Here is a 27,996-nt window from a genome sequence, read left to right as displayed (position 1 = left end):
AGCCCCACCATGTCCACCCTCCTCTACCTCGACTTCAACAGCTGAAAGAAGTATCTCGACGGCTTCTCACCGCCCTCCCGGGCCTGCAGGCCCACGGCCTGGGCCACATAAAAGGCCTTAAGCCCCGCCTTCAGCTCCTCTAGCCGACCATGCGCCTGCGCAGGGGCCACCTCCCCCCTCAAGACCTGCCCCCACAAATCCTGCAGCTCACCCGCCAACCCAGCAACCTCCGCCCTCCGACTCCTATTCAGCTCTTTCACCCACTCCCTACAAAATTTCCCCGTCCTTCCCTTTACACTTTCCCACCAACTTCCCCAGTCCGGATACAAAGGCCGCAGGAGCCTCCACCCACCATACAACCACCTAAAGCGGTCACCAAACTCCAGATCCTCCAGAAGGGAGTTCTAGAGCCGCCATCTAGGCCTCCCCCATCCCTCTCCTCCCAACTCGACCCGAACCCTCACCATATAATGGTCCGAGCCCCACATAGGACCTGAGAACCACCCCGACAAAGACACCCCCCCCGAAATAAAAAGATAGTCGATACGGGACCGAGCCCCTCTAGAGTTAGTCCAGGTATATCCCGGCCCACCCCCCCCCACCTGAACAAAAGCATCCCTCAACCCAAAATCCCCACAGAGCTTCCCCAGCTCACCCGACCCCGCCCCCCTCGCATCTACTGACACGTTCAGGTCCCCTCCAAAAATGACCACCCTAGTGGTCATCAAGAGAGGAGCTAGATCCTCAAAAAAACCCAACCTCCTACCCCGGACACTAGGTGCATACACGTTCACCCACCTCACCCGCACTCCCCTCCATAACCCATCAACAGACAGTACCCTCCCCGGCACTACACATACACTGGACTCCACAGTCACTGAGTGCCTGAACAAAATTCCCACCCCATCCTCCCTCACAGATCCCACTCCCCATGCAGAATCCCCCTCCTCCCAATCCCCAGCAAACCTGGAAATATCCCCCCCATCCATCAAATGACATTCCTGCAAAAAGAAAACCTCAGCAGGAACAGACTTAAAAAAGGAAAACACAGCCCTCCTCTTCAGGGCATCCCCCAAACCCCGCACATTCACAGTTGTCACTGTCAACCCCCCCATAACAAACCCCAGAAAAAAGAAAGCAAAACTCCCCAAACACACAGCAGATAACAATAATGAACACAACCCCACACAGCCAAAGTCCAATCTATTACATAGAAGTTCATTTTCAACATAAAAACTCACGACTTGCCGTCCCGTCCATCACCCGGCCGACCTCGGTCCTGTCCAGCGGTAGCAGCTTCCGGCGGGCGGGACATGGGCCGAACCGCCACCGTAGACTGCCGCACCACATTCGGACTCTGGCTATCCAGCGCTGACGGGCCGCTATCACTGGACACAGTCACCAGCCCCTCCGCCGAGTCCTCGTCGTCCGACTCCGCCACCGAGGACCCTTCCCCCGACGAGCTGAAAAGGGCCGGTGATGAGATGGCCCCCTCCACCTCCAGAGTCGTCCGGTCCAACAACGGCCCTCCACTCCTCTCCGCCGCCTTCCCGAGCACCTGGAGCTTCACCAGGCCTCCCCGATCACTCCCCGACTCTGCAGGCTGCTTTCCCCCCCTCTGCGGCACCTCAGGCTCCGGCAGCATCTCCTCAGCATCTCCTCCACCTCAGACATCGGGAGGGAACTCCACGCCTTGTCGCCCTCCACTCCGCCCTCCGGGCCACCATCGATGTCCCCGAAAGCTGCACCTCTCCATCACGAACCGCCACCAGGGGGAGCCCCCCCTCATCCTCACGACCATGCGGCCTCCTTTGTTCCCGGGAGAGCGCAATGGCCGCCTCGGCTAGCAACGGGTCGCTAGCTCCTGGCCCTTCCATCCCTCCAGCCTCTCCTTGCTCGCGCAGTTCGACCACCTCCCGCTCCTCCTCACCAGCCTGCCGACCAACTGTCTCCGCATAAGTGCGTCGCCGCCACGAACAGTCCCGAAACAGGTGGGAAGCCGAGCCACAGAGCGAGCAGAGCTTGGGCTCCCGACACTCCGCCGCCTGATGTCCATTTTTGCCACAAAACCGGCAGCGCAAACCCGGACACTGCTGTTTCGCATGCCCCCGCGCTCCACACCGTCTGCAGTACTCAGCCTGCCCAGGGTAAGTCAAAAAAACCCCTATCCGGGCCCAAAGAAAAAGAACCCGGAGGGTGCATTAACTCACCCATGCTCCCAGGCACCACCCGCAGCTTCACTAAATAGCGCCGCTTGCCGTTCCACATCCCAAACGTCTGTAGGCGAGTCCCTCCAACAACCTCTGAGCAATAGCGCCGCAAGAAAACTTCCACGTCCTGATCCGCCACCCAGGGATTGTACATATGCACAATCAGCGGCAAACGGTCCTGCGCGAAAAGTGGCCGCACCTGGAGCCCCTTAATCCTCTCGTCCTCTGCTTTGTCCGCCCACACCGTCAGGAAACGATGGCACGTCGGCAACGCGCCAAAGGATATATCCACGGATCCTGAGCTGGAAAAGTCTTGAAAGCAATATAACAGGTCCGGGTGCAGCCCCAACGCTCCTTCCAATACCTCCACTGCCACGTACCGACCAGAAAAACGACTCCTTACATCCACTGCAGCATCCTCCGCCAACTCCACTCGAACTCTATTCCTTAGTCGCACCCAACGGGCCGACGAGTCTCGATCTGTCTCTCTTCTCATTGATCCAATTTTACTTGATCTTAGCCAAAAGGCCGAGAAGCGATACCCCACAACTGCACGGGGTCCGGCGGCCCCTCTAGCGACGCCCCCCGCGCTCATATGGTTACGGGGGGAGGCGGGGCCAGCAAAAGCGGACCACCGCCGGCGCAAAACAAAACACCACGACGCTTGACTTTGGACAGGCAGGTGCAGCTCCGCCGAAGCAGAGCTTCCAAAAATACCGTAAACTCGGGGCAGATCCCCTCCACGGAAATCTTTAGTAAAAGGCGAAAGATTTGTACGAGATGAAGAGAAACCCGAGCGATGGCTGCCACAGGGCACGACGGACGGAGAGCATGAACGGCGCCGGTCGTGGACATGAGGGTGACTCCAAGGCGTTGCCCAGTGGCAACAAGACGGCAGTATCAACATCCCCTTTAAATTTTTATTAAAAAAAAAAAAAAAAAAGAGTAAAAGGGCGGGAAAACCCAAAAGGGGCCGAAAAGGGAGGTGGCGCGGTTGGCCAAAACACCTGGCAAGGACTCCTGCTGCTGTGTCTGCTAAGGAGGATTTCATCACAGTCAGTCAGTCAGTCAGTCAGTCAGTCAGTCAGTCAGTTCCACTGGGTTGGTTCTTTTCTTACACAGTCAAAGGAATGTGCACCGTTCCCGGAGTCGCTGCAATTTTTTTTTTTTTTTTTTATATTCGTTTATTGCATAACCCAAATTAAGCCACCTTACAAATATGTCCCCCATGGACACCCAAAAAAATTCCCAGAAAGGAAAACCAAAAATACAAAAATACAAAAACCAGAATAGCAACCGGGACCTAGCCCGGGCGAGGGCCGGCCCCCCTAGGGGGACCCCCCAAAATAAAAGGCCCGAAGGCCAGACAAACAAACATAAATCCAAGTCAACACAGCAGAACATCACACACCCCAACCTCAACTCCATCTTTAATCCTCCCCCAAAACAACCCAACATGCACTTCCCCACTAGTCCATGCCCATAGTCCGCTTCAAACTATCCACATCCCACCCAGCAAGCTGGGCAGGGGGGGGGCGACTCCCCCGACCTGCAGTCCGCACCTCCGTCACCAACTTCACCGAATCCGCCAACTCCTCCGACTCCAGTTCCACCAACTCGCCCGTAGTCCCCGACTCAGCCACCAGGGGCAGGGAGCGATCACAGGCCGCCACTCCCTCCCCCGGCCGCTGACGCCGCACAGGAGCACTCTCCGGACCTCCACCCTCCAGGGGGCGCTTCCCAGACACCATCGCCAGCTCCGCCATCTCCTCTTCCTGGGAAGCCGTTGCCTCCGCCCAGCTCAGCACCCCGACACTCTCCAATGCCACGCCCGGCCTGCCCTTCGACCCCGCCGACCCTCCGACCTCTGGGCGGCCATCTTGGCTGCCATGCGGCCTAGCGGTAGCCGTAGCCACCAGGCTGCCACCATGCGGCCCAGCTCCCACACCACCAGCAGATCCTGCAGCTCCCGTTACTCCACTCGTGCCCGCCGCCTCCGGTCCCATCGACCTCCGCTCCAGCACACCAGTCACCAAAGGAGCCCCTGCGGGGGAAACAGAAACCCCCCCACCACCAGATCTCCCCACCACCGCTCCCGCATAGCTCTGTCTCTTAGGGCACCTCAGAAAGAGGTGATCCTTAGCCCCGCACAGTGAACACTCCCTTCTCTCCCCACAGTCCTTCACCACATGCCCCACCACCCCACAACGAACACACCGCTGCGCAACACATTCACTCCTCAAGTGTCCCTCTTCCCCACATCCCCAACAAACAGTCGGCAAGTCCGGCAAAAACACCCTCCCACGATCCGTCCCCAGAGCAAACAAATGTGGAGGCCGCAGCTGCCGGCCCTCCCCAGAAACACGAAACCGCACACTGTACCTCCACTTTCCAGTCCAAAATCCATTGACGTCCGTGACCTTCTCCCCTGGTGACACCGTGCTGCAGTACCGGCTCAGGAACCCCCGCACATCCAGCTCCAACACGTGCGGGTTAAATACCTGCACCACCACCACGTTGACTGTGCTCCACACCACACGCTTGATTCCAGTAATCCGTGCGTCACCTTTCCCCTTCCCTAATGCAACGCGCAGGTCCTCCTCCGTCTTAAAGGTCACGTCATGTCGCCCCAACGCCGGGTAATCCTGCAGACACAGCACGTCCGCTCCCGATAGTCCTAACACGCCCTTAAGGATGACCTCTCCAAACCCAGCCCGATCCAACTCCGTCCTCCTCGCCTCCGGGATCAGGTACCGAATCGCATTCCTTGGTATCCCCTTCATCTCATTCGTCACGTCCACCATCGCTGCCTCGGGTAGTCCTCGTGGATAAGAACAGTTTTTTTTTGTGTTTTTTAACTTTTTATTACACCCAAAACAAGACATTACAGGTAACAATACAGTACAAACCCACCACCAAAAACGGCAACCAAAACGCATAAACAGTCAAATAAAAAGGCCCCTCGGGCTCCCACACACATATAAACCCCGCCCCCCACCCCCCCAATCAGACCTTCCCCCCTTTCCCAAACCCATAAACATACAACATCCCCATCCCCCCAATCCAAAACAGTCCCCAGCCTCCCACACATACCATGCTCCATGTCATGAAATCATAAAAAGAAAAGTCAAAAAAGGAAAAAGGAAACCCCCCCCAAACCCCTCACCCCACCCCCACCCTCTCCCCCAAGAAAGAAGACCAAAGCCCTCTCACCACCTCACTCCCCAAGATAGCCACCTCCTGCCTGGCCACCCACCTCAACCTCCCCATCAACCTGTGGCGACTACTCTCGCCCTCCCTCCCCGGGTCCCTACCCCGTACACACCCCGCCCTCCTCTGCCACAGGGCCTTCTTCGCCTCCGCCGCCACCAACCAAAACACCCTCCGTTGGTCACCGTCACGCCCACACACCCCCATTCCCCGCATCACCGCGCCCTCCGTCGGTCGCACCTGGAGGCAGTGCTGCAGGCGCGACCCCACAAGGACCCACACCCTCTGAGCCTCAGGGCACGCCCACAGGGCATGCCTCCCCGTCTCCTCTTCCCCACAACCCATGGGGCACAGAGGTGTACGGGCCACACCGAACCGGTACATACGCTCACGCACCGGCAGGCGCCCCAGAGCCCCCAACCACCCAATGTCCCTCCCCTGCCCATCCACGTACTTGGCGTGGATGATGTCCCACCTCACCTGCCCCAGCGCATACGGCCCCGGGGCGGGAGGCGGCACCCTCCTCTCCACCAGCCCCCTATAGACCCGCCGGTGGTCCACCACCACCTCCGCGTCCAACAACCAGGGCTCCCTCCTGAGGAGGCCCGCCACCCGGTGGTAGTGTGGCGGCTTCTCCCATGCCCACGGGGTCCTGGATGACAGAGCCAAAAGTGCCCTAAACTCCAGCCCCAACCAAAATCGCGCAAAGCGCGCAGCCGGGTGCTCCAAGAGTCCCAGCACCAGCTTCGCATGCAGAGCTAATGACAGGGCCTGGAGCTTCAGGGGGGCACTCGGGAGACCCCGTCCACCCCTACCCTCCGGCTCTATCATGCGCGCCCTCTGGACCATCTCCATTCCCCCACCCCAGACGAACCGGAACACCGCCCGCTCCAACACCACCCCCTGCCTCGGCGGCGGGGGAAAGACATACCCGAGGTAGTTGAGAGCGGGCATAACGTCCGCCTTTATGACCAGGCACCTGCCGGTGAGGGACAGGGCCCTGCCCCTCCACCTTGCCAGCCTGGTCACCAAGTCTCGCAGTTTCTCCTGCCAGTTCAGCGCCGCACTGCCCGTCCGGTAAAACCGGACCCCCAGGATCTTCATCCCCCCCGTGCAGACACCGAACCCCCCCAAAGGGGCCCTCCTTTCCCCCCACGCCCCACAATAAAACACCGAGGACTTCCCGTAGTTCACCCTTGCCCCGGAAAGCTCCCCGTACCGACTGAATATCCCACTCACCACCCCCCCTTCGCAGTCATCAGTCAACAGCACGGTCAGGTCGTCCGCATACAGGGACACCTTAACGCGCTCCCCCCCTCCTCCCGGCAGGTGCAACCCCCTGAGCCGTGGCTCCCGCCTCAGGCGAGCAGCCAACGCCTCAAACCCCAGAACATAGAGGAGTGGCGACAGTGGGCAACCCTGCCGCACCCCCCCTACCTGCCGCACAGGCGCCGACAGGTGTCCATTGACGGACACCCTGCTGACCGCCCCCGTATAGAGGAGCCTAATCAGTCCCTGAAAGTTCTCCCCGAACCCCATCCTCCCCAACACTGAGAACAGGAAGGCGTGGCTCACCCTATCAAATGCCTTCTCCTGATCTACCCCTAGCAATGCCAAGGGCAAGCCACACTCCTCCACCCAGGCAATGGCATCCCGGATCAGAACGTGGTTGAGGCTGGCCGTCCTGCCCCTCACCCCGCACGTCTGATCCGGGTGCACAACAATGGGCATAACCGTGCCCAGCCGAGCGGTAATGACCTTCGCCAGCATCTTATAATCGGCGTTTAGGAGGGTTATGGGTCTCCAGTTCGCCAGAGACAGCCTGTCTCCCTTCTTAAAAAGCAGGGACACCTTCCCCTCCAACATAGACCCCGTCAAGGAGCCCCTACGGATCCGCTCATTAAAAACCTCAAACAGGTCCCCCTCCAAGATGTCCCAAAAGGACTGATAAAATTCGGAGGGGAGCCCATCACCACCCGGAGCTACCCCCCGATTCAGAGCCTTCACCGCCGCCCTCAGCTCCTCCACCACAATCGGGGCCTCCAAACGGCCCCTCTCCTCTTCCGGAAGCACCCGGTCCAGGCACTCCAAGAATTCGGAGCCCTCCGGCGCCCCCCTACCCCTCTCTGCAAAAAGATCCCCATAAAACCTCTCCACCTCGGCCAACATACCAGCCGTGGTGGTCACCACCCCTGTCCCCACCCGCAACCCCTCCAGGAACCCCCGCTGCTGTCGACACCGCACGGAGCGGAAAAACCACCCCGACGGCCTCTCATCCAGCGTGGCCCGCCTCACTCCCGCCAGCAACATTCGGTGCCTGGCCTGCACCTCGAAGTGCCCCCGTAACTGGGCCTTGACCCCCTCGAAGGCACTCCAGTCAAAGGCAGAACCCCGCCCCATTTCCCCCCACATTTGCTGTAGTTGGGCCGACAAAGTCTGCACCCTCTCCCGCCTGATCCGTCCCCTGACCCGCTGCCACCCCTTCACAAAGCAGGACGTCTTCCATTTGACGTCCTCCCACCACACCCCCCACTCCCCATAAAGCCCCCGCAGGTTCCTCCACCCCCTGTACATCCACCGAAACCTGTCACAAAAGCCCCCATCCTGCAGGAGCTCCACCGGAAACCTCCAAGGTCCCCTCCCGACACCACGGCCCCCCACCCGCAGAACCACCCCGATCACAACGTGATCTGACTGCCACGCCGGTATGCTAAAAAAGGAGGCACACCCCCACTGCGCACCAACCAGCAGGTAGTCAATCCTTGACGCCATGCCGCGGGAATTGCACCACGTATAGCCTGGCCCACCATCCCCCACCGCCTTAAAGGCATCGACCAGCCCATACGCCGCCATCATCCTGTTAAGCTCAAGAGCCCCCTCCCCCGCCCTCCCTCTATCTAGAGAGATATTAAAATCCCCACCCAAAACCACCCCCCTACCCGTATGCAACAGAGGCTCCAGGGAAGTCAGGAAATCCGCCCTGTCCTCCCGCCTCGCAGGTCCGTAAACATTTACTAGCCTCATCCCCACCCCACCCCACACACAATCAACACACAACACCCGCCCAGGCAGCACACATACAGAAGACTCCACAGTAACCCCCCCCCCCCTGAACAGAATACCCACCCCACCCTCAGTCACACCACCCACCCCCCACACAGAATCTCCCCCATCCCAGTCTTTGGTAAACACAGAAACATCCCCCGTATCCCGCAAATGACATTCCTGTAAAAACATAACATCAAACTTAACAGTACGTAGAGAGGCAAAACAGGCCTTTCTCTGCAACCCATTCTGCAGCCCCCTGGCATTCAGAGAACAAACAGTAAAATCAACATTCTGACATCCCCCCATGAACATAATCCCATATGAAACAAAAAGCAAAACACAAACCAAACCAAACCACTCCCCCCCTTCACCTTACTCAACCTCGTCAATTTGCCCACTGCCTGCCGCAACACAGGCAGCCCCCCCCCCCCCCCCCGCCCCCCCAGTCAAACCCCCCGGGCTCCGACTCCGGTCCCTCACCACCTGTGCCTTCCCCCTCCTATCCCCCTTCCCCCCCCCCACCCCAGACGACCCTTCCCCCGGGCTCCCCCGAAGGTCCAAAGTCTCAGAGTCCATATCTCCAAAATCCCGCCGGCCCACCACCAGACCCCCCCCCCCCCCTCGTCCTGCCCGCTTACCTTCGCCTCAAGAGGCCAAGTCTGGGAGTCCTCCACCTGACTGGCGCTCACAGACCTCGCCAACGAAAGGTCCACCACCAGCCCGGTGGACTCGATGACCTGCTGGGCGAGAAGGTCCCCAGCTGGAGGACCCAGTTTCTGCTTCCCGTCCAGCGACGTGAGCCGCTTCACCGGCCCCGACGCCCAAGCAGGTACTTCCTCCTCAGTCCCACTGAAGACACAGTTTGCCCAGTCCTCGTCGTCCGACCCTGAGCCCGGAAAGGCGTCCGGCGTTGTCAGTGCCATAGCGTCCTCCACCCCCGCAGACAGAGGCAGGGGAGTCCCCCCGTCACCAGCCAGCTGCTCACCTGCCGAAGCACCACCGCCGCTCACCACCGGGGGAAGCACCACCTCCCCAGCCGAAGACGATCGCTCCTCCCCCTCCTCGACCAGGCCACTCCTCGCCGCCTCCACCAGGGGGGGCCCCTCCGCTCCTCCGTCAGCCGAGGCAGTCCCCACCGTCACCACTGGAGGCGCCTCCGCACCCCCGCTGCCATGCGGCCTAGCACTAGCCGCCACGCTGTTAGCCTTTTGTGTTGTCCCCGTCACGCCGTCTACTTCAGCCACCTGCTCCCGTCCTCTCAGTCACTGCCCGGCTATCCGCAACTCCCGCCGCCTCCTGCCCTCTCTGCCAGTCTCCATCTCCACGAGCAGCCCCAGCATATGACCGCGCTCTCGTCGGGCAGGCCCTGTACAAATGCGAGGCACTGCCGCACAGAGAACAGGTCTTGGGCACCGGACACGACGCAGCACCGTGTCCCTCACCAGAGCACAGCCTGCACCTTCCACCCACGCACGTGAGCTTTGTGTGGCCCAGTCCTCCACATCGGCGACAGTACTCTGGCTGACCCGGGTAGGAGAGGTGCCCCCGATGCGGGCCGATGGAAAACGACCCCGGGGGATGGCAAACACCCCCGGGGACCCCCGCATCTCTCCTCAGCCGTACAAACCTGCAAACCAGCAAACCTACGTCTCCCCGTCCAAATGCCGTGCTTGTCCATTAATTTAAATCCACCACGGACTGACTCGCAATAGCGGCTCAAAAAAGCCAGGATCTCCCCCTCCTCCACATAGGGATTGTAAATGTGAATGATAAGCGGCACAAACTCCAACAGGTGGAGACTTAACAGTCGCAATCCCGCCAAACGAGCGTCCCCTTGCTTCTTTGCCTTGTCCCACTCCGACTCCATGAACACACAGGACCCATGACCATAAAATGAAATATCCAAAAAGCCTCCACCTGGAAAATCCTGTAGGCAGTAGACTTCCGCCGATGTGAACGTCAGCCATTCCTTAAGTATCCGGTCCACCACGTAGTCCCGTCCAAACCTCCTCTTAACCTCGAGCCCCGCATCCACCTCTAGCCCCACCCGAACTGTATTTCGCAGTCGCGTCACTGGGACCGACTCCATCCCGCTCCTCGTAGATCCAAACGTATACGTACTACACTTGATCTTAGCCAAAAGGCCGAGAAGCGATACCCCACAACTGCACGGGGTCCGGCGGCCCCTCTAGCGACGCCCCCCGCGCTCACATGGTTACGGGGGGAGGCGGGGCCAGCAAAAGCGGACCACCGCCGCCGCCGGCGCAAAACAAAACACCACGACGCTTGACTTTGGACAGGCAGGTGCAGCTCCGCCGAAGCAGAGCTTCCAAAAATACCGTAAACTCGGGGCAGTTCCCCTCCACGGAAATCTTAAGGAAAAGGCGAAAGATTTGTACGAGATGAAGAGAAACCCGAGCGATGGCTGCCACAGGGCACGCCGGACGGAGAGCATGAACGGCGCCGGTCGTGGACATGAGGGTGACTCCAAGGCGTTGCCCAGTGGCAACAAGACGGCAGTATCAACATCCCCTTTAAATTTAAATGTGTAAAAAAAAAAAAAAAAAGAGTAAAAGGGCGGGAAAACACAAAAGGGGCCGAAAAGGGAGGTGGCGCGGTTGGCCAAAACACCTGGCAAGGACTCCTGCTGCTGTGTCTGCTCTGCTAAGGAGGATTTCATCTCAGTCAGTCAGTCAGTCAGTCAGTCAGTTCCACTGGGTTGGTTCTTTTCTTACACAGTCAAAGGAATGTGCACCGTTCCCGGAGTCGCTGCAATACCGGGTCGATGCGTGGAGCGGACGGAGCAAGCCCCTCTTCCGTCTCCCTGTTCCAAAAATCAGATTAATATATGGTCCTCGGGTGGAGGACGTATCAGATATTAAACTGATAAGAACAGATTTTTTATATTCGTTTTTATTGAAAATCAAAAAAGTCAAAACAACATACATAGTCCACATTAGACTCAATTAGACTACCCACCACCAAGACACCCTATATACCCTATTTACATATTTACATTATGTACACACATGATATCACACATAAAATAATCCCATCATGCCACCGTTAACCCACCCCCACCCTCGGCAACCCACCCCAAACCCCCCTTGTCTCATCAGCCCCATGCACAGTCAAAAACTCCTGCACATGCCTCCTCACTTTACCCAAAAACCAAGAGAAAATAACATTAGAGGCAAAAGCGGGCAACTTCTTCTTAATGCACCTTCCCCGCCATTCCCACAAAGCCAACTTAACAAATGAAATCAAAACCCCGCCCCTTCAAAACCAGATCTGCTGTAAGTGAAAGCCCCGCCCACCCACACCACCACTGTTCCACCAAACTCCAAGTCCCCCTGGCACCTGGACAGGACCAAAACACATGATCAACAGTCTCCTCCCTCCCACACCCCACAGCACACAAAGATGTACGGCTAATTCCATGCCGGTGAAGGCGCTCCCTCACCGGCAACCGATCCAGAGCAGCCAACCAGTTGATGTCCCTCCCTTCACCCCTGAGAACAGGAGGCTGAATAGCCTGCCAGTCCACCCTCCTCTGCACCACCTCCCGCTCGGCAGCCTCACTCCACCGTCTCTCCATCAATCCCCTGTAAAGTGTCCGGTGCTCCAATACCCTCCTACCCTCCAATGCCCACTCATTCCCCTTCAGCAACTCAGCCACCTTGAGGTAGTGGTCAGGCCCCTCCCATGACCAGGGCTCAGCCGAGGTCATTGGCCTGAGGTGCCTTACAGAGAAGCCCAACCAAAACCTCGCCCACCGCACTGCCTTGTGCTGAAAGTCCCCCACAGCCAAGCGACACTGAAAAGCAGTGTACATGGACTGGGCTTTCACAGGGACACACGCAACACCCCGACCGCCCCTCCCCACCTCCCTGTACATCAATTCCCGCGCCACCCACTCGGCCTTCCCCCTCCAAACAAAGGAAAAAACCTCCCTCTCCAACCTGCGCCCCCAAAGAAAAGGCAAAGGGTAAACCAGCGCCAAATGATTAATCAGCGGCAGGACATCTGCCTGAACCGCGGCCACCCTCCCCGACAGAGACAAATACCTGGATTTCCACCTGGCAAGCCGCTCCCTCACCTTCTGGAAAAGCAGCGCCCAATTCCTAGCCGCACTGTCCCCCCTCCCAAACCAAACCCCCAACACCTTCAACCCCTCTTGAGACACTGAAAACCCCCCCGAGACATCCGTCCTACCCGCCCAACTCCCAAAAAACATAACCCCAGACTTGTCCCTATTCACCCGTGCCCCAGTCGCCCTGCAGAAGAGATCTAAGACCTCCCCCGCCCTGCGCAACCCACTCTCAGAGGTCAGAAGAAGGGTGGTGTCGTCCGCATAAAGGGCCACCTTAACCTCCTCTCCCCCCCCTCCAGGCATGTGGACCCCCCTCACTCTCGGATCCCTACGTAAAAAGGCCGCCAGCGGTTCTAAGTACATCACGTACAACAACGGCGAAAGGGGACACCTCTGCCGCACCCCCCCGGCCTGAGGAAACAGGCGAGACATAACGCCGTTAACAGCTACCCTGCTACCAGCCCCCCTATAGAGCAGCCGGAGCCACCGCAAAAACCCAGGACCAAAGCCCATGCGTTCCAGGACCAGGAGAAGGAATCGGTGACTAACCCGATCGAACGCCTTCTCCTGGTCCACACTCAGCAAGGCCAACGGCAAAGCCCTCTGCTCTGACCAGGCAATCACATCCCGGAGCAGAGAGAGGTTCAGAGCACAACACCGCCCCCCCCACTCCACAGGTCTGGTCCTCACCAATTACAGAGGCCATCACTCTCCTCAGCCTCAAGGCCAAGGCCTTCGCGGCAATCTTGTAATCTACGGCCAGGAGAGTGATTTGGCCTCCAGTTGGCCAGCCTCGTCGCCTCTCCCTTCTTGAACAGTAGGGTTACTAGCCCAGACCTCATCGAAAAGGGCAGAGAGCCCCTCCGCTCACTCTCCCCCAACACCCTCTCCAACCCAGGACCTAAAATTCCCCAGAACGCCCGATAAAATTCTAAGGTCAGCCCATCCAACCCAGGGGACTTATCAGCAGCCATGCTTTTAAAGGCCGCCGTCATTTCCCCCAATGAGAGGGGCCCCTCCAAGCCTGCCCGTTCAGCGTCCCCCATCCTCCCCTCCAGGCTACCCAGAAACTCTCCCGCCAAAACCTCCGACCCTGGCCTCTCAGAGAAGAGCTCCTCATAGAAATCGGCCTCCACCTCAGCCATATCAGAGGCGGCCGTCACTAACCCCCTCCTACCCTCCAAGCCCAGCATAGCCACCCTCTTCTGTCGAGCCCGGGCCGACTGCAAAAAATAACGAGAGGGCTTCTCGTCATCCCAGGCAGCCACCCTGGCCTCCAGTTCCAGCCGCCTAGCCTGGGCCTCAAAGAAGGACCCCATCTCCCGCTTGAGCTCCTCCACCCTCTCTCCTACCACCAAGCTGCCCCCCTGCAACCTAGGCCACAAAGCCTCCAGCTCCCTTGAAACCTCCCCCATGCGGCGCTTCCGGTCCCTGTTGCCCATGGCCACCCAGGACTGACAAAAGGCTGCCACATCCACCTTCAAAGCCTCCCACCAGACCGTCCACGATGGGAACCCAGCCCTGCCCGCCCTCAGTGTCACCAATAAATCCCCACACCCAGCCTTAAACCCCTCCTCCTTCAGCAACCCGTTGGGAAACCTCCACCGAGGCCGAACCCGGGCCAGCCCCCCCAAGTCAGCCCTCGCCGAAACCACACAGTGGTCTGAACACCATGTCGGCGTGACCCGAAAGTCTGCCAGGGCCACCCCACGCGGGAAGAAGAGGTAGTCCAGGCGCGACTCCGCCCCCTGCGCATTCCTCCACATTCCCCCGCCCCCACCCACCCCGGCCGCCTTAAAGGCGTCCTGCAGCCCCAGATCCCCACACACCCGTCCCAACTCCAAACTCCCCCCGGACCTCCTCTCCAACATAAAAACAAAGGAACCAGACCCTCAAAAAAACCCACCCTCTCCCCCCTCACACTTGGAGCATATACACATATTAAGCGCAAGTCTAAGCCCCTCACCCTAACATCAACACATAACACCCTACCTGGAACCACCCCCACCACTGATTCCAACTCAAAATCCCCAGAACCAAACAGAATCCCCACCTCATCTGCATGAGCCCCCCCCACCCCCCACACAGATGGCCCCCCCCTCCACCCCCCCTGAAAAACCCGCACATCCCCCTCATCCCTTAAGTGACATTCCTGAAGAAAGCAAACATCGAACCCCAAGGTCCCCAAAAAAGCAAACACAGAACCCCTCTTCCCCCCATCCCTCATCCCCCTTACATTCAATGAACAAAACTTAAACCCCACAGACATAATAAACAATAAAAATAAACCCAAACTCATCCCTCACCACCCCCCGTCCAGTCCCTCGGCACCCAACTCCCACTCCTCGATGTCGGCAACCGCCCCCCCCCTCCCCCTCCCCCCCCCACCCACACCCTCAGTCCCGGTGCCCAAGACAGCTGTCGCCGCACCACTCACCCCACCACCATCGTCCTCGGCATCCGAGTGCGACCACGCGAGAGTTCTGTCCACGGCCACCGCGTCCACCGACTCCACAATGCTCTGAGCCACGTCCTGGCCCAAAACTCCCTCCACCGACCTCATGGCCTGCTCCTCCTGCTCGTCGGACGTGTCGAGCACCTCCACCGGGGGAGGACGAGACGCCCGGCTCTTCTTGTTCCTCGACCGCTTCGGCTGGACGCTCCAAGCCATGCGGCCCGGGAGCTAGCCCTGAGCTAGCGCTGGCTCTCGCCACCTCAGCAAAGGACCTCCTTCGCCCTGGGCAATCCCGGTAAAGGTGGTCACCGGCCACACACAGGCTACATGTCTTCGGCACCCTGCATTCAGCCGGTCCATGGCCGATACCGCCGCAGGCACGGCACACCAGCCCCAGACAGTCAGCCTTTGTGTGCCCCAGGCCCCCACACCTATGGCACTGCTGCGGCATATCGGCGAAAAACAAAAAGCCCCGGTTGGGCCCGATCTGGAAACTTCCAGGCGGAAAAACAGGCTTCCCCTCCAAATCCCTCTTAAAACGTACAAAAAACCGGCGCTTCCCATTCCACACTCCCCATGGGTTAAGCACCTTGGTGCCCCCGCGAACAGAAGAACAAAAGCGTCTCAAAAAAAGTGCAATTTCTTCGGTATCCACCCAAGGGTTGTACATGTGAACAGTAACTAAAACATTGTCATTATCAAACAAAGGCACCGCCGTGAGGCCAGCTAAAGCAGGATTGTCTTTAGCATTCAAATAATCAGTGAAAAACTTATGGCAACTCGCCACCGCAAAAAAGGTAACATCAAAAAAGCCCGCCCGTGCAAAATCCTGAACACAAAATAACGTGGACTCACCAAACCCAAAAATCTTCTCCAAAATGTCTTCCATAAGAAATCCCAGGTGAACCCTCTCCCGAACCTCCACTCTGGAACCAAGCAAAATCCGGACCGAATATCTCAGCCGCACCCCACTGGCCGGCACAGTCTCGTCCAACGACGTCATCGCCTTCGAAATCGCGTGCGCGAGATGCTACACTTGATCTTAGCCAAAAGGCCGAGAAGCGATACCCCACAACTGCACGGGGTCCGGCGGCCCCTCTAGCGACGCCCCCCGCGCTCACATGGTTACGGGGGGAGGCGGGGCAGGCAAAAGCGGACCACCGCCACCGCAAAACAAAACACCACGACGCTTGACTTTGGACAGGCAGGTGCAGCTCCGCCGAAGCAGAGCTTCCAAAAATACCGTAAACTCGGGGCAGTTCCCCTCCACGGAAATCTTTAGTAAAAGGCGAAAGATTTGTACGAGATGAAGAGAAACCCGAGCGATGGCTGCCACAGGGCACGCCGGACGGAGAGCATGAACGGCGCCGGTCGTGGACATGAGGGTGACTCCAAGGCGTTGCCCAGTGGCAACAAGACGGCAGTATCAACATCCCCTTTAAATTTAAATGTGTAAAAAAAAAAAAAAAAAAAAAAGAGTAAAAGGGCGGGAAAACATAAAAGGGGCCGAAAAGGGAGGTGGCGCGGTTGGCCAAAACACCTGGCAAGGACTCCTGCTGCTGTGTCTGCTCTGCTAAGGAGGATTTCATCACAGTCAGTCAGTCAGTCAGTCAGTCAGTTCCACTGGGTTGGTTCTTTTCTTACACAGTCAAAGGAATGTGCACCGTTCCCGGAGTCGCTGCAATACCGGGTCGATGCGTGGAGCGGACGGAGCAAGCCCCTATTCCGTCTCCCTGTTCCAAAAATCAGATTAATATATGGTCCTCGGGTAGAGGACGTATCAGATATTAAACTGATAAGAACAGATTTTTTTTATTTTTTTTTTTTTATTGAACTTTAACAGAGCAGCAACAATACAAAGTATGACACATGAAATCAACAGCACAAAATGCAACCAAACCAGACACACATGTCCATAAAACACCCCACCACCACATATTTCATTCCCGCCTCCCCCGTCCCCCTATACTTAAGCTAAATTAACATTCGGGGGGGTACATTGCATCCCATACTGGTCGAGCCAGAACACACAGAAAAGCCATACCCAAAAACAATCCCATCCATAAGAAACCCAAACAAACCCTCAAACAGACAATACAGACAAACCAAAACCACCCTTCCCCACCCACATCCACCCCCAGCCCCTACTCCCCCCCATTACCACCCAACCCCCCAAAACAAAAACAACCCCACAAAACACAGAACAGAAAATCAAAAAAACCAAAAAAACAAGGAAAAAAAACAAAAGAAACCCAACCCACCCCAAGCTCAAACCCCAAAAGGAAAAAAACCCAAAAAGGAAACCTACAGCTCCACTTCTGCCGCCAGAGAGCCCCACACCCTCCTCGCCTCCTCCACCCCCTGCAGCTGACCACACTCCCTCACGTAGCCCCAGACCCTCCACTTAACCCTATGCAAAACCCCCTCAGAGTCTCCCGCAGGGGCGCGCAGCCGCACCGAAGCCCCCCTGCGCTCCCACAGAGCCCTCTTGCACTCCGACACCACTGTCCACACCACCGTCCTAACCTCCCTGGAGAGCCCCGCTAGACCTGAGCCCCAGAGGACCAGGTCCAGAGACAGGTGGCCCCGCACTGGGGGCCCCACCCAGGCCACTACCAAATCCCACACCCGGGAGGCCTCCCGGCAGTGCCAAAAGACATGGCCCACCGTCTCTACCTCCCCACACCCCATTGCACACAGAGGATGCCCTCTACCCCACAACCTGTGGATCCTCTCCCTGACCGGCAGCCTGTCCAAGGCCACCAGCCAGTTCAAGTCCCGCCCACCAGCACCCAACGACTTCGGCTGGAGCACCCCCCAGTCGACCACCCATTGAGCGCGCCCCCCCACAGGCCTAGCAGGGAAAGCCTGCCCCAACCCCTCCCGATACAACCCCCTGTGGTCCAATACCAGGTCCCCCTCAAAACACCACTGCCTCTGGTCTACGAACTCCACCACCCTGGCATAATGCCAGGGGACGTCCCAAGACCAGGGCACCCGCGGGTCCAGCGGGCGAAGTCGGCGAAAGGCAAACCCCAGCCAAAACCTCACCAGGAACACCGCCTTGTTGTCAAAATCCCCCCTCAGCAGCCGGGCCTGAAAAGCTGTGTGCAAGCACATCGCCTTCAGTGGCACGCAGGGAACATCCCTGCCCCCTGCCGCCACAGGCCGATACATCACGCTGCGGCGAACCTGCTCCACCCCCCCCCCCATAAAAACTGGAACACCAACCTCTCCAGCCTCCTACCAGCCAAAAAGGGGACCGGGAAAACATACGCCAGGTGGTTGATGGAAGGCAAGATGTCCGCCTTGACGACCAGCACCCTCCCAGACAATGAGAGCGGTCTGGTCCTCCATAACCCCACCCGCCGACCCAGGTTCACCGGAAGCCCGTCCCAGTTCCGCAGGGCCGACTCCCGGCGGTAGAAATCCACCCCCAGGATCCGAAGCTTCAGTCCCTCCACCCTAAAACCCCCTGGGAACGAAACCAGCGAAGCCCACTGCCCAAAGCCCATCACTGCCGACTTCTGGACATTGACCTTCGCCCCCGCCGCCAAGCCAAATCGGTCCAGCAAATCCCTAACAACCCCAAAACTCCCCCGTGTCGACACAAACAAGGTCAAGTCGTCTGCATAGGCAGAGACCCTGACCTCCACCCCCCCACTCCCAGGGAGACGGACTCCCTGTATCCCCGGGTCGGCCCGGAAACGGGCCACCAAAGGCTCGATGTACAGGACATACAGCAGGGGGGAAAGGGGACACCCCTGTCGCACCCCCCCATCCTGCGCGACCGGGCCCGACAGGCGTCCCTTAATGCGGACCCTACTCTGTGCCCCTGTGTACAACAGCCGCACCCAGGCCAAGAAAACCGGGCCAAAGCCCATGTGCTCAAGGGCCCGAAGCATGAACCCGTGAGCAACCCGGTCGAAGGCCTTCTCTTGGTCGAGGCTGAGCAGCGCCAAAGGAAGGCCACGCTGCTCAGCCCAGCTGATGATGTCCCTAACCAGGACCAAGTTCAGTCCAGCGGACCTATCCGGGACCCCACACACCTGGTCCGGAAGGACCACGGTGCCCAACACCCCACCCAGTCGGCGCGTCAGGACTTTGGCCAGGACCTTATAGTCGGCCGTCAGAAGGGTGATCGGCCGCCAGTTCACCAAATCATCCCGGGGCCCCTTCTTATACAGGAGGGACACCCACCCGGTCCGCAAGGACTCCGGGAGACGTCCAGTGGCCAACCCCTCCTCAAACACCTCCAAGAGGTCCCTGCCCACCAGTGGCCAAAAGGTCCTATACACCTCCACAGGCAGCCCGTCACAACCAGGTGCACTCCCCCCCTTAAGGGAAGCCATCGCTATCCTGGTCTCCTCTACCGACAAGCGGCCCTCCAGCCGGCCCCGCTCCTCCCCCGACAAACGCGCCGAGAGAGAGGCGAGGAAACCTCCCGCCTCCCCCTCATCTGATACCCGGCCCCGGAACAGCCCTTCATAGAAGGCCCTTGCCCCATCCAGCACCTCCACCGGGTCCGTCACCAGCCCCGCCGGCCCCCGTAACTCATCCAGGCTACTCTGCTGCTGCCGATGACGAGCCGCAGCAAAGAAAGCCTTGGATGGCGACTCATCGGCCCGACCAGCCCGAATCCCGGCCGACACGAGGAAAGCCCTCGCCTCGCCGAGATAGTGCTCCCTAAGGAGGCCCTGCAGTACTACCGCCCGCTCCACCCCCTGCCCCGACTGACCTGCCCCACTCCGCCACAAGTGCCGGAGCTCAGCAGACCATGAGGCCACGGCCTCCCGTCTGCGGGCCGCCCTATCCCTTCCCCACCACTTACAAAAGGTGGCGAGACGCACCTTGACCCCTTCCCACCACTCCCCCCAGGAACCAAAGAGAGGCCGCAGGCTCCTCCACCCAGGGTACAAGCTGCGAACCGCCTCACAGAAGTCGGGGTCCTCCAGAAGGGAGACGTTCAGCCGCCACTGCCCCGGCTCCCTCCTGCCCTCCCCCAACACCACCCGGGCCCCTATAAGGCAGTGGTCCGACAGCCAAACAGGCTGGGCCACCACCGACTCAACCACTACCGTCGCCGGCAGGAACAGGTAGTCCAGGCGCGACGACACGCCCCTGGAGTTTGACCAAGTCGCCACCGGGGGCCCACCAGCCGCCGGCCCCAGCACATCCCTCAGAGCCAGCCCAGCAACCAACCGCCCCAGATCACAGTTGGGAGACTTCCCCAGGTCAATGTTAAAATCCCCCCCCAGAATGACCACCCGGTTCGTGAACATCAGGGGCTCCAGAGGCTCCAGAAAACCCCGCCTCTCACCCCGGACACTCGGAGCATATACATTGATCAATCGCAAATCGATCCCCCTCCAGCAAACATCCACACATAAAACCCTGCCCGGCACCACCACCCACACAGCCCCTAAAACAAAAACCCACCCCCGAAAAAGAATGCCCACGCCATCGGCAAAGACATGCCCACCCCCCCACACAGAGGGCTCCCGGACCCACTCCCGCTGGAGGAGCAAGTCATCCACCCCACGACCCACATGCACCTCTTGTAAAAAGAGCACATCAAAGTCCCAATCCCGCACAGACATAAAAAAAGCCCTGCGCCGGACAGGCATCCGTAGGCCCCTAACATTCAGGGACTGGACCCACAACCTACTCATCCCGCCCACCAAGAAACAGACCCAGTCACCAACACATACAAGCACCCCTCCCACCAGACAAACCCAAGCCCCACATACCCCACATACCCACCCCCACCCAACACTTCCAAGCCACCCACACACCCAAAAGTCCGCCCGAGCATACACCCAGAGTCAAGGCCCATCAGACTGACCTGCACCACCCGGCCCCCCGGAAACGTCCCGCCGGGAATCGAAGCGGTTGCAGGTCGTCACCCCCCTCCGCCGGGTAGACCTGCGACCGGCTATCATCCTCCTCCCGCGATAGGCCCACGTACTCCGGCGTCGACCCACCGTCCGATGAGGTCTCGTCCACCCAACTCAGGGGCTCCCCAGACAGGGAGTCCGCACCCTCGGAGGGCGTAGAAGACCCCCCCCACCATCAGGTCCACCGACCCAGCTGCCCCGTCGCCCCGCAGCAGACGATCCATCTCCGAGGCCGATGCCACTGCCGCAGCTTCCGCCCCCGGGCCACTCCCGACCGCACCCAGGGAAGAAGGAGCCGGCCACGCCACCACCTTCCGCGGCCCACTCGCCCCGTCCTCTGTCCGCGTGTGGCCCCTCTTGCAAGACCGCAGCATGCTAGGACCATCCATCGGCTCCGACGTGTCCGACGACTCCCCGGAAGAAGCCAGGCCCTGCAGCTCGTACACCTGAACAGGGCCCCTCCTCGATCTCCGCTCCGCCACCTCCAGGCCTCTAGAGGGAACCCTTCCAGGCACACCGTTGGCCGGCGCAGTACCCCCCCCCCCCCGACCTCCGTGGGGAGCTGGCCAGTCACAGCCACAGGAACTAGCAAACGGTCGCTAGCTCCCCCGGCTAGCTCGTCCTCACCATGTGCCAGCTCTGCAACAAGCTGGGAATCACTTGGAGCCCCAGCCTGCTGCTCCTGGAATGGCGTCGAAATGCCAGCCAGTTCCGCGTCGGCCACCTCTTCCACCGCCGACGATGTTGACGGACGCTGGCCGTCCCCCAGCCGAAGCACCTCCGCGTAGGACGACTCACCCCTCTTCGGGCACCCACGAAAAAGGTGCCCCACCTCGCCGCACAGAGAGCAGGACTTCGGCTGAGAGCAGGAAGCCGCCGAGTGCTCCCCACCGCAGAAACGGCATGTCCTCCCTGGACAGGCCGCCTTCTCATGGCCCAGCACCCCACACCGCCGGCAGTACAGGGGCTGACCAGGGTAGGTCAGGAAGCCCCGATCCGGCCCGATGGAGAAGGACCCCGGGGGGTGCAGGAAGCCTCCAGGCTTCCCCGGGTCCCCCCTCAACCGGACCGTGTAGCGCTGCCGCCCGGTCCAGATCCCGAAGCGGTCCCGGATCCACGTCCTTCTACGTACATCCGCCACGAACCGCCTCAGGAACTGGGCCACATCCGAATCCGGGACGAAGGGGTTGTAAATGTGGATCTCCAACGGGACGAACTTCTGGAGGTAGAGTGGAGTCATCTTAAAGGGCTCCAGGAGCGTACGATCCTCCACCGACCCCCCACCTCCTCACGAAATCTGCGCAGGAACGAAGATCAAAAAAGGATAAATCCAAGAATCCCTGGCTGGGGCAATCCTGCAGGCAAAAAATCCCCGTCGGCTCTAACGAAAAAACTCCCTTCAAAATGGACTCCACGAAATAATCCCTCCCAAAGCGCTGCCGTTCCTCCGCCGCCACACCACTGACCAATTCCACTCGCACCGAGTTCCTCAGATGTGCCTTATGGGCCGTCAAACGCTCGCCTTCTCCTAGAACCATCTTTGATCTTAACCAAAAGGCCGAGAAGCGATACCCCACAACTGCACGGGGTCCGGCGGCCCCTCTAGCGACGCCCCCCGCGCTCACATGGTTACGGGGGGAGGCGGGGCCAGCAAAAGCGGACCACCGCCGCCGCAAAACAAAACACCACGACGCTTGACTTTGGACAGGCAGGTGCAGCTCCGCCGAAGCAGAGCTTCCAAAAATACCGTAAACTCGGGGCAGTTCCCCTCCACGGAAATCTTTAGTAAAAGGCGAAAGATTTGTACGAGATGAAGAGAAACCCGAGCGATGGCTGCCACAGGGCACGCTGGACGGAGAGCATGAACGGCGCCGGTCGTGGACATGAGGGTGACTCCAAGGCGTTGCCCAGTGGCAACAAGACGGCAGTATCAACATCCCCTTTAAATTTAAATGTGTAAAAAAAAAAAAAAAAAAGAGTAAAAGGGCGGGAAAACCCAAAAGGGGCCGAAAAGGGAGGTGGCGCGGTTGGCCAAAACACCTGGCAAGGACTCCTGCTGCTGTGTCTGCTCTGCTAAGGAGGATTTCATCACAGTCAGTCAGTCAGTTCCACTGGGTTGGTTCTTTTCTTACACAATCAAAGGAATGTGCACCGTTCCCGGAGTCGCTGCAATACCGGGTCGATGCGTGGAGCGGACGGAGCAAGCCCCTCTTCCGTCTCCCTGTTCCAAAAATCAGATTAATATATGGTCCTCGGGTAGTGGACGTATCAGATATTAAACTGATAAGAACAGATTTTTATATTGAAGTTTATTCACCAAACCAAACCAGGCCCTAGGCCCACATTAACACACAATACATATGCACACATCCGCCATCACACAGTTCTCGATGGCCCATAAAAAAAGGAAAATAGAAAAGAAAGAACAATAAAAACCCCAAACCCCCCTCCCCCCTCACACCACCACCCCACTTGCCAGAGGACCCCACACCCTCTCCATCTCCCCCCTCCCCTCCTCCTTCCCAAAACCCCTGACATACTTCTCCACCCTCCACTTCACCCTGTAAAACACAGCCTCTGGAGTTCCCTGGGGAGCCAGGGTGCGGATGGACTCCTTCCTCCGCTCCCACAAGGCCCTTTTCACCTCCGTTCCCACCGCCCACACCACTCTTCTGACGAATGGGCCAGACCCACCCCGCTCACCACCAGCTCCTCCACCAAAAACCCCCCAAACCCCGGGCCCACCCACTCCTTCACCCTACCCCACACCCGCGCCGCCTCCCTACACCCCCAGAACACGTGTAACACCGTCTCAACCTCCCCACACCCCATGGCACACCCAGGCCGCCCCCTCCCCCACAGCCGACAAATCCGTTCCCTGACCGGCAGCCTATTGAGCGCCGCCAGCCAGTTCAGATCCCTACCCCCCGGATGTAAGAACGCCGGCTGCAGAAGGAGCCACCCCGATGCCCTGGGGCACGCAGGCAGTGGCTCTGACACCAGGTCCCGCCTCATGACCTCCCCATACAACCTCCGGTGATCCAGCACCAGACCGTCCTCCAGGCACCACTCCCGGGCCCGCACAAAGTCCCGGACCCGAGTGTACCACCATGGGGAGTCCCAGGACCAGGGGGATGTCGCGCCCAGCGGCCTCAGCCGCCGCAAAGCCAGTCCCAACCAGTACCTCGCCAAAATGCCAGCCTTATGCGTTGTGTCCCCCACCACCAGCCGCGCATGGAAAGAGCCGTGCAGGCACAGCAGCTTCACCGGCAGGCAGGGCACCCCCCTCCCCCCCTCCCGCACATCCCGGTACATCAAAGCACGATTCACAAACTCCGCCGAGCCCCCCCAAATAAAAGAGAAGACTGCCCTCTCCAATCTCCGCCCGATATGGAACGGCACCGGGTACACGTACGCCAGGTGGTTCAGACAAGGCAGCACGTCGGCCTTAACCACCATCACCCTGCCCGTTAGGGACAGCGGCCTACTCTTCCACCTCGCCAGCCGCCTCCCCACCGCCCCCAGAAGAACCTCCTAGTTCTTCACCGGGGCTTCGCTCCGACAAAAATCCACCCCCAGTACCCGGATTGTATCCTCGGCCACCCTGAAACCCCCTGGGACCTCCACCCTGGAACTCCACGGGCCCAGGCACAGGGCCGCAGACTTGCCCAAGTTGACCTTTGCCCCGGACGCCCTCCCAAACTCCTCTACCACCCTAACAACGGCCCCAAAGAGGGTCAGGTCGTCCGCGTACCCGGCCACTTTAGCAACCTCCCCCCCACCCCCCGGGAGATGCACCCCTTCGATGCTCGGCTCCGCCCTCAGCCCCGCCATCAGGGCCTCCAGGGTCAGGACGTACAGGAGTGGGGACAGGGGGCAGCCCTGTCGGACACCCCCCACCTGCCGCACCACCCCCGAAACGGAGCCATTAATCCTGATCCGGCTAACCGCGTCCACATACAGCAGCCGGATCCAGGCCACGAACACCGGCCCAAACCCCATCCGGTCCAGAACCCGGAACAGAAAGGAGTGCTGCACACGGTCGAACGCCTTTTCCTGGTCCAGGCTCAGGAGGGCCAGCGGGAGACCCCTCACGTCCGCCCAGCTGACCACATCCCTCACCAGGACCAGGTTCAGGCTGCACGCTCTCCCCGGCACACCACAAGTCTGGTCCGGGTGGACCACCGAACCCATAACCCTCCCCAACCTACGGGTCAGGACCTTGGACAGGATCTTCACGTCCGCTGTCAGGACCGTGATAGGGCGCCAATTTGCAAGCTGTTCCCTGCACCCTTTCTTAAAAATGAGGGAGACCAGCCCGGCCCGCATTGAGGCTGGCAGCACCCCCCCACTGAAGCAGTCCCCATACACCCCCACCAAGTCCTGCCCCACCAGATCCCAAAAGGACCTGTAAAATTCCACCGGGAGACCATCGCCCCCCGGCGCCCGGCCCAGCCTCAGAGACCTCATCGCCTCCTCGGCCTCCCCCTCCGTAATGCCCGCCTCCAAGGCCTGCCGGTCCTCCGCCGACAGCCTTGACTCTAGCCCCCCCAAGAACCTGTCCGCCAGGGCCTCGTCCCTCTCCCGCTCGCTGAAGAGGTCCTGATAGTACTCCCTGGCGGCCTCCAAAATCTCCTCCTCCCCTGTAACCCGCCCCCCAGGCCCCTGCAGGGCCTCTATAGCGCACCGCTCCTGCCTTGTGCGCACCTCGGCGAAAAACGCCTTGGACGGGGTCTCGCCCGACAGGCACCCCCTCACACCCGACCCCACCAAAAGGGCCTTGGCCTCAGCCATAAAAAAGCTGTCTAACCTACCGCGCAGGACTGTCGCCCGAGCGCGGCCCGCCGGTGAAGCCAGCTCCCCCGCCCACCACATCCTCCTCAGTTCCGCCGCCCACTCATTAGCCTCCCCCCTCTTCTCCTGCGCCCGCTCCCTCCCCCATGTGCGGCAAAAACTCCCGATCCGGGCCTTGACTCCCTCCCACCACTCGCCCAAGGAGTCAAATAGCCCCTTCATACTCCTCCACCCCACATACAGCTGCCGAAAGGCCTGGCAGAAGGCCGCCTCCTCTAGGAACCCGACATTAAACCGCCAGGCCCCCCGGCCGCGCCCCCTCCCCACCCCCAGCAGCACCACCTCTACCCCCACCACGCAATGGTCAGACAGCCAGACCGGCTCAACCCGGAAGTCCCGGACCCCCAGCACCTTGGGGACAAAGATATAGTCCAGGCGTGACTCGTCCCCCCTCGAGTTACTCCAGGTCACCCCTGCCGACCCATCCCCGGCCGCCCTAAAACAGTCCTGTAACAGGAAGTCCTGTAACATAGAACCCAAATCCCCCCCCGGTGCCCTCTCTAGGGACACATTAAAATCCCCCCCCAGCACCACCACCCTCCCCGTGTAAAGGAGCGGGGCCACCTTCTGGAGGAAACCCCGCCGCTCCCCCACAGCACTTGGTGCGTACACGTTAATGAGCCGCAGCGCGGCCCCCCTCCACCTTGCATCCACCACCAACACCCTCCCCGGCACAGGCTCCCACACAGAGTCCAAAAAAAAATCCCACCCTCTAAACAAAATACCCACCCCATCTGCGTGCACATTCCCACCCCCCCACACAGAAGGACCCCATGTCCACCCCGCTTTAAACATCTTAACATCCCCCGGACCTCCCACAAGGCACTCTTGCACAAACATCACATTGAATCCCCTGTCCCCGGCAGCCGAGAAAACCGCCGCCCTCCGCAGTGGCATCCGCATTCCCCGAACGTTCAGGGACTCCACTCGGAGACATGCCATCATACAAAAACCCACACACCCCGCACCCCCCCTCCCCCCTCCCCACACACAATACCCAACCCAACACAACCCCAAAGAGTCCACAGCCCCACCGTCCACATTAACACACAAGTCCACATCAGCATCATGAGTCACCATGAGGGCTGCCCTCCACTCCCCCCCCCCGGGATCACCCTCAGCCACGGCGGGCTGCAAGGGATGCGGGAGCTTACCCTCTGACTGCGGCACCGAAGCGTCCAGGATCCGGGCTGCCAAAAGGTCCCCCCGCGGGGCCGGCCCGGCCTTCCTCTCCAACGTCCCACTGTAGAGCCCCGGGCTGGAGACCTCATCCTCTCCCCCGGGGGGGGGGGGGCCTGACGACAACGACTCCCCCGACCCCGAAGACTCCGACGAGGCAGAGGCCTGCCCGGGCGACGCCGACCCCTCCACGCAGCACACCACAATGGGCGAGGAGCCATCCGACTGCACCTCCGCCGGGCCCGCTCCATCCTGGGGACCGTCTCTCACCACCACCTTGTACGGCTGCTCCTCCTCCGAATCTCCATGCGGCCGCTTGCCCCCGCGGGGCCCCTGCCCACTGCCGTCGCACGAGGCATCGTCCTCCCGGCCCTCTACTTCCTCCGCCCAGTCCGAAATAGGACTATCACCTATGGACCCGGAAAACAAAGTGCTGAGCGCGGGCGCCGCCCCCTCAGCAGCCACCAGGGGGAGCTCCGGCGATGCCAGAGGGCCATGTGCTCCGTCGGTTAGCTCGGCATCTAGCCTGATGCTAACAGGCTCCGCGACCTCCTCCTGCTCCTGGTAAGTCCCAACGCTTGGTCGCACGGCACCTTCCGCCTCCGCGACCAGTTCCTCACCCCCACAGCCCGCAGGACCCTGCAGGACCGACGCATAGGTCCGCGGCCTCACCGGGCAGCCACGAAAAAGGTGCTCCAAGCTGCCACACAGGGAGCACCTCTTCGGTGCGGTGCACGCCGACGACACGTGGCCTTCCTCCTGGCAGAAACGACACCGCTGTCCTGAACAGGCAGCCTTCTCGTGGCCTTGGCCCCCGCACCGCCGACAGTAGACGAGCTGCCCAGGGTACGTCAAATAACCCCGGTCCGGTCCAAGCGAGAAACTGCCGGGGGGGTGCAAGAACTCACCCAGCCTCGTGGTGTCCATCCGGAGCCGGACTGCGTACCGCCTCTTCCCGAGCCAGAAGCCGAACTGGTCACATATCTTCGTCCCGCCCCTCACCTCCTCTACCTGGGTCCTTAAGAACGCCTCGACATCCTCGTCCGGGAC

The 27,996-nt window shown here is 60.0% G+C and overlaps 6 non-coding genes and 1 pseudogene across 6 annotated transcripts; all 7 read right to left on the bottom strand.

The window, feature by feature from the left end:
* Positions 1-2,896: 2,896 nt before the first annotated feature.
* Positions 2,897-3,010, bottom strand: LOC121681824. The gene has a single exon (XR_006022306.1). It is a non-coding gene; the product is annotated as a U5 spliceosomal RNA (small nuclear RNA).
* A 7,766-nt stretch (positions 3,011-10,776) lies between these two features.
* Positions 10,777-10,890, bottom strand: LOC121681881. Its single transcript, XR_006022336.1, has one exon. It is a non-coding gene; the product is annotated as a U5 spliceosomal RNA (small nuclear RNA).
* A 322-nt stretch (positions 10,891-11,212) lies between these two features.
* LOC121683470 lies at positions 11,213-11,404 on the bottom strand. Its single transcript, XR_006022797.1, has one exon. It is a non-coding gene; the product is annotated as a U2 spliceosomal RNA (small nuclear RNA).
* A 4,824-nt stretch (positions 11,405-16,228) lies between these two features.
* Positions 16,229-16,342, bottom strand: LOC121681791. Its single transcript, XR_006022289.1, has one exon. It is a non-coding gene; the product is annotated as a U5 spliceosomal RNA (small nuclear RNA).
* A 327-nt stretch (positions 16,343-16,669) lies between these two features.
* Positions 16,670-16,880, bottom strand: LOC121683635 (annotated as a pseudogene).
* A 5,749-nt stretch (positions 16,881-22,629) lies between these two features.
* On the bottom strand, positions 22,630-22,743 carry LOC121681785. Its single transcript, XR_006022283.1, has one exon. It is a non-coding gene; the product is annotated as a U5 spliceosomal RNA (small nuclear RNA).
* Positions 22,744-23,054: 311 nt separating this feature from the next.
* LOC121684056 lies at positions 23,055-23,238 on the bottom strand. Its single transcript, XR_006023014.1, has one exon. It is a non-coding gene; the product is annotated as a U2 spliceosomal RNA (small nuclear RNA).
* Positions 23,239-27,996: the final 4,758 nt, after the last annotated feature.

The sequence above is a fragment of the Alosa sapidissima genome, chromosome 1, assembly GCF_018492685.1.
Source record: "Alosa sapidissima isolate fAloSap1 chromosome 1, fAloSap1.pri, whole genome shotgun sequence".
NCBI classification, from domain to species: domain Eukaryota; kingdom Metazoa; phylum Chordata; class Actinopteri; order Clupeiformes; family Clupeidae; genus Alosa; species Alosa sapidissima.
This window is presented reverse-complemented; position numbering and strand designations above follow the sequence as displayed.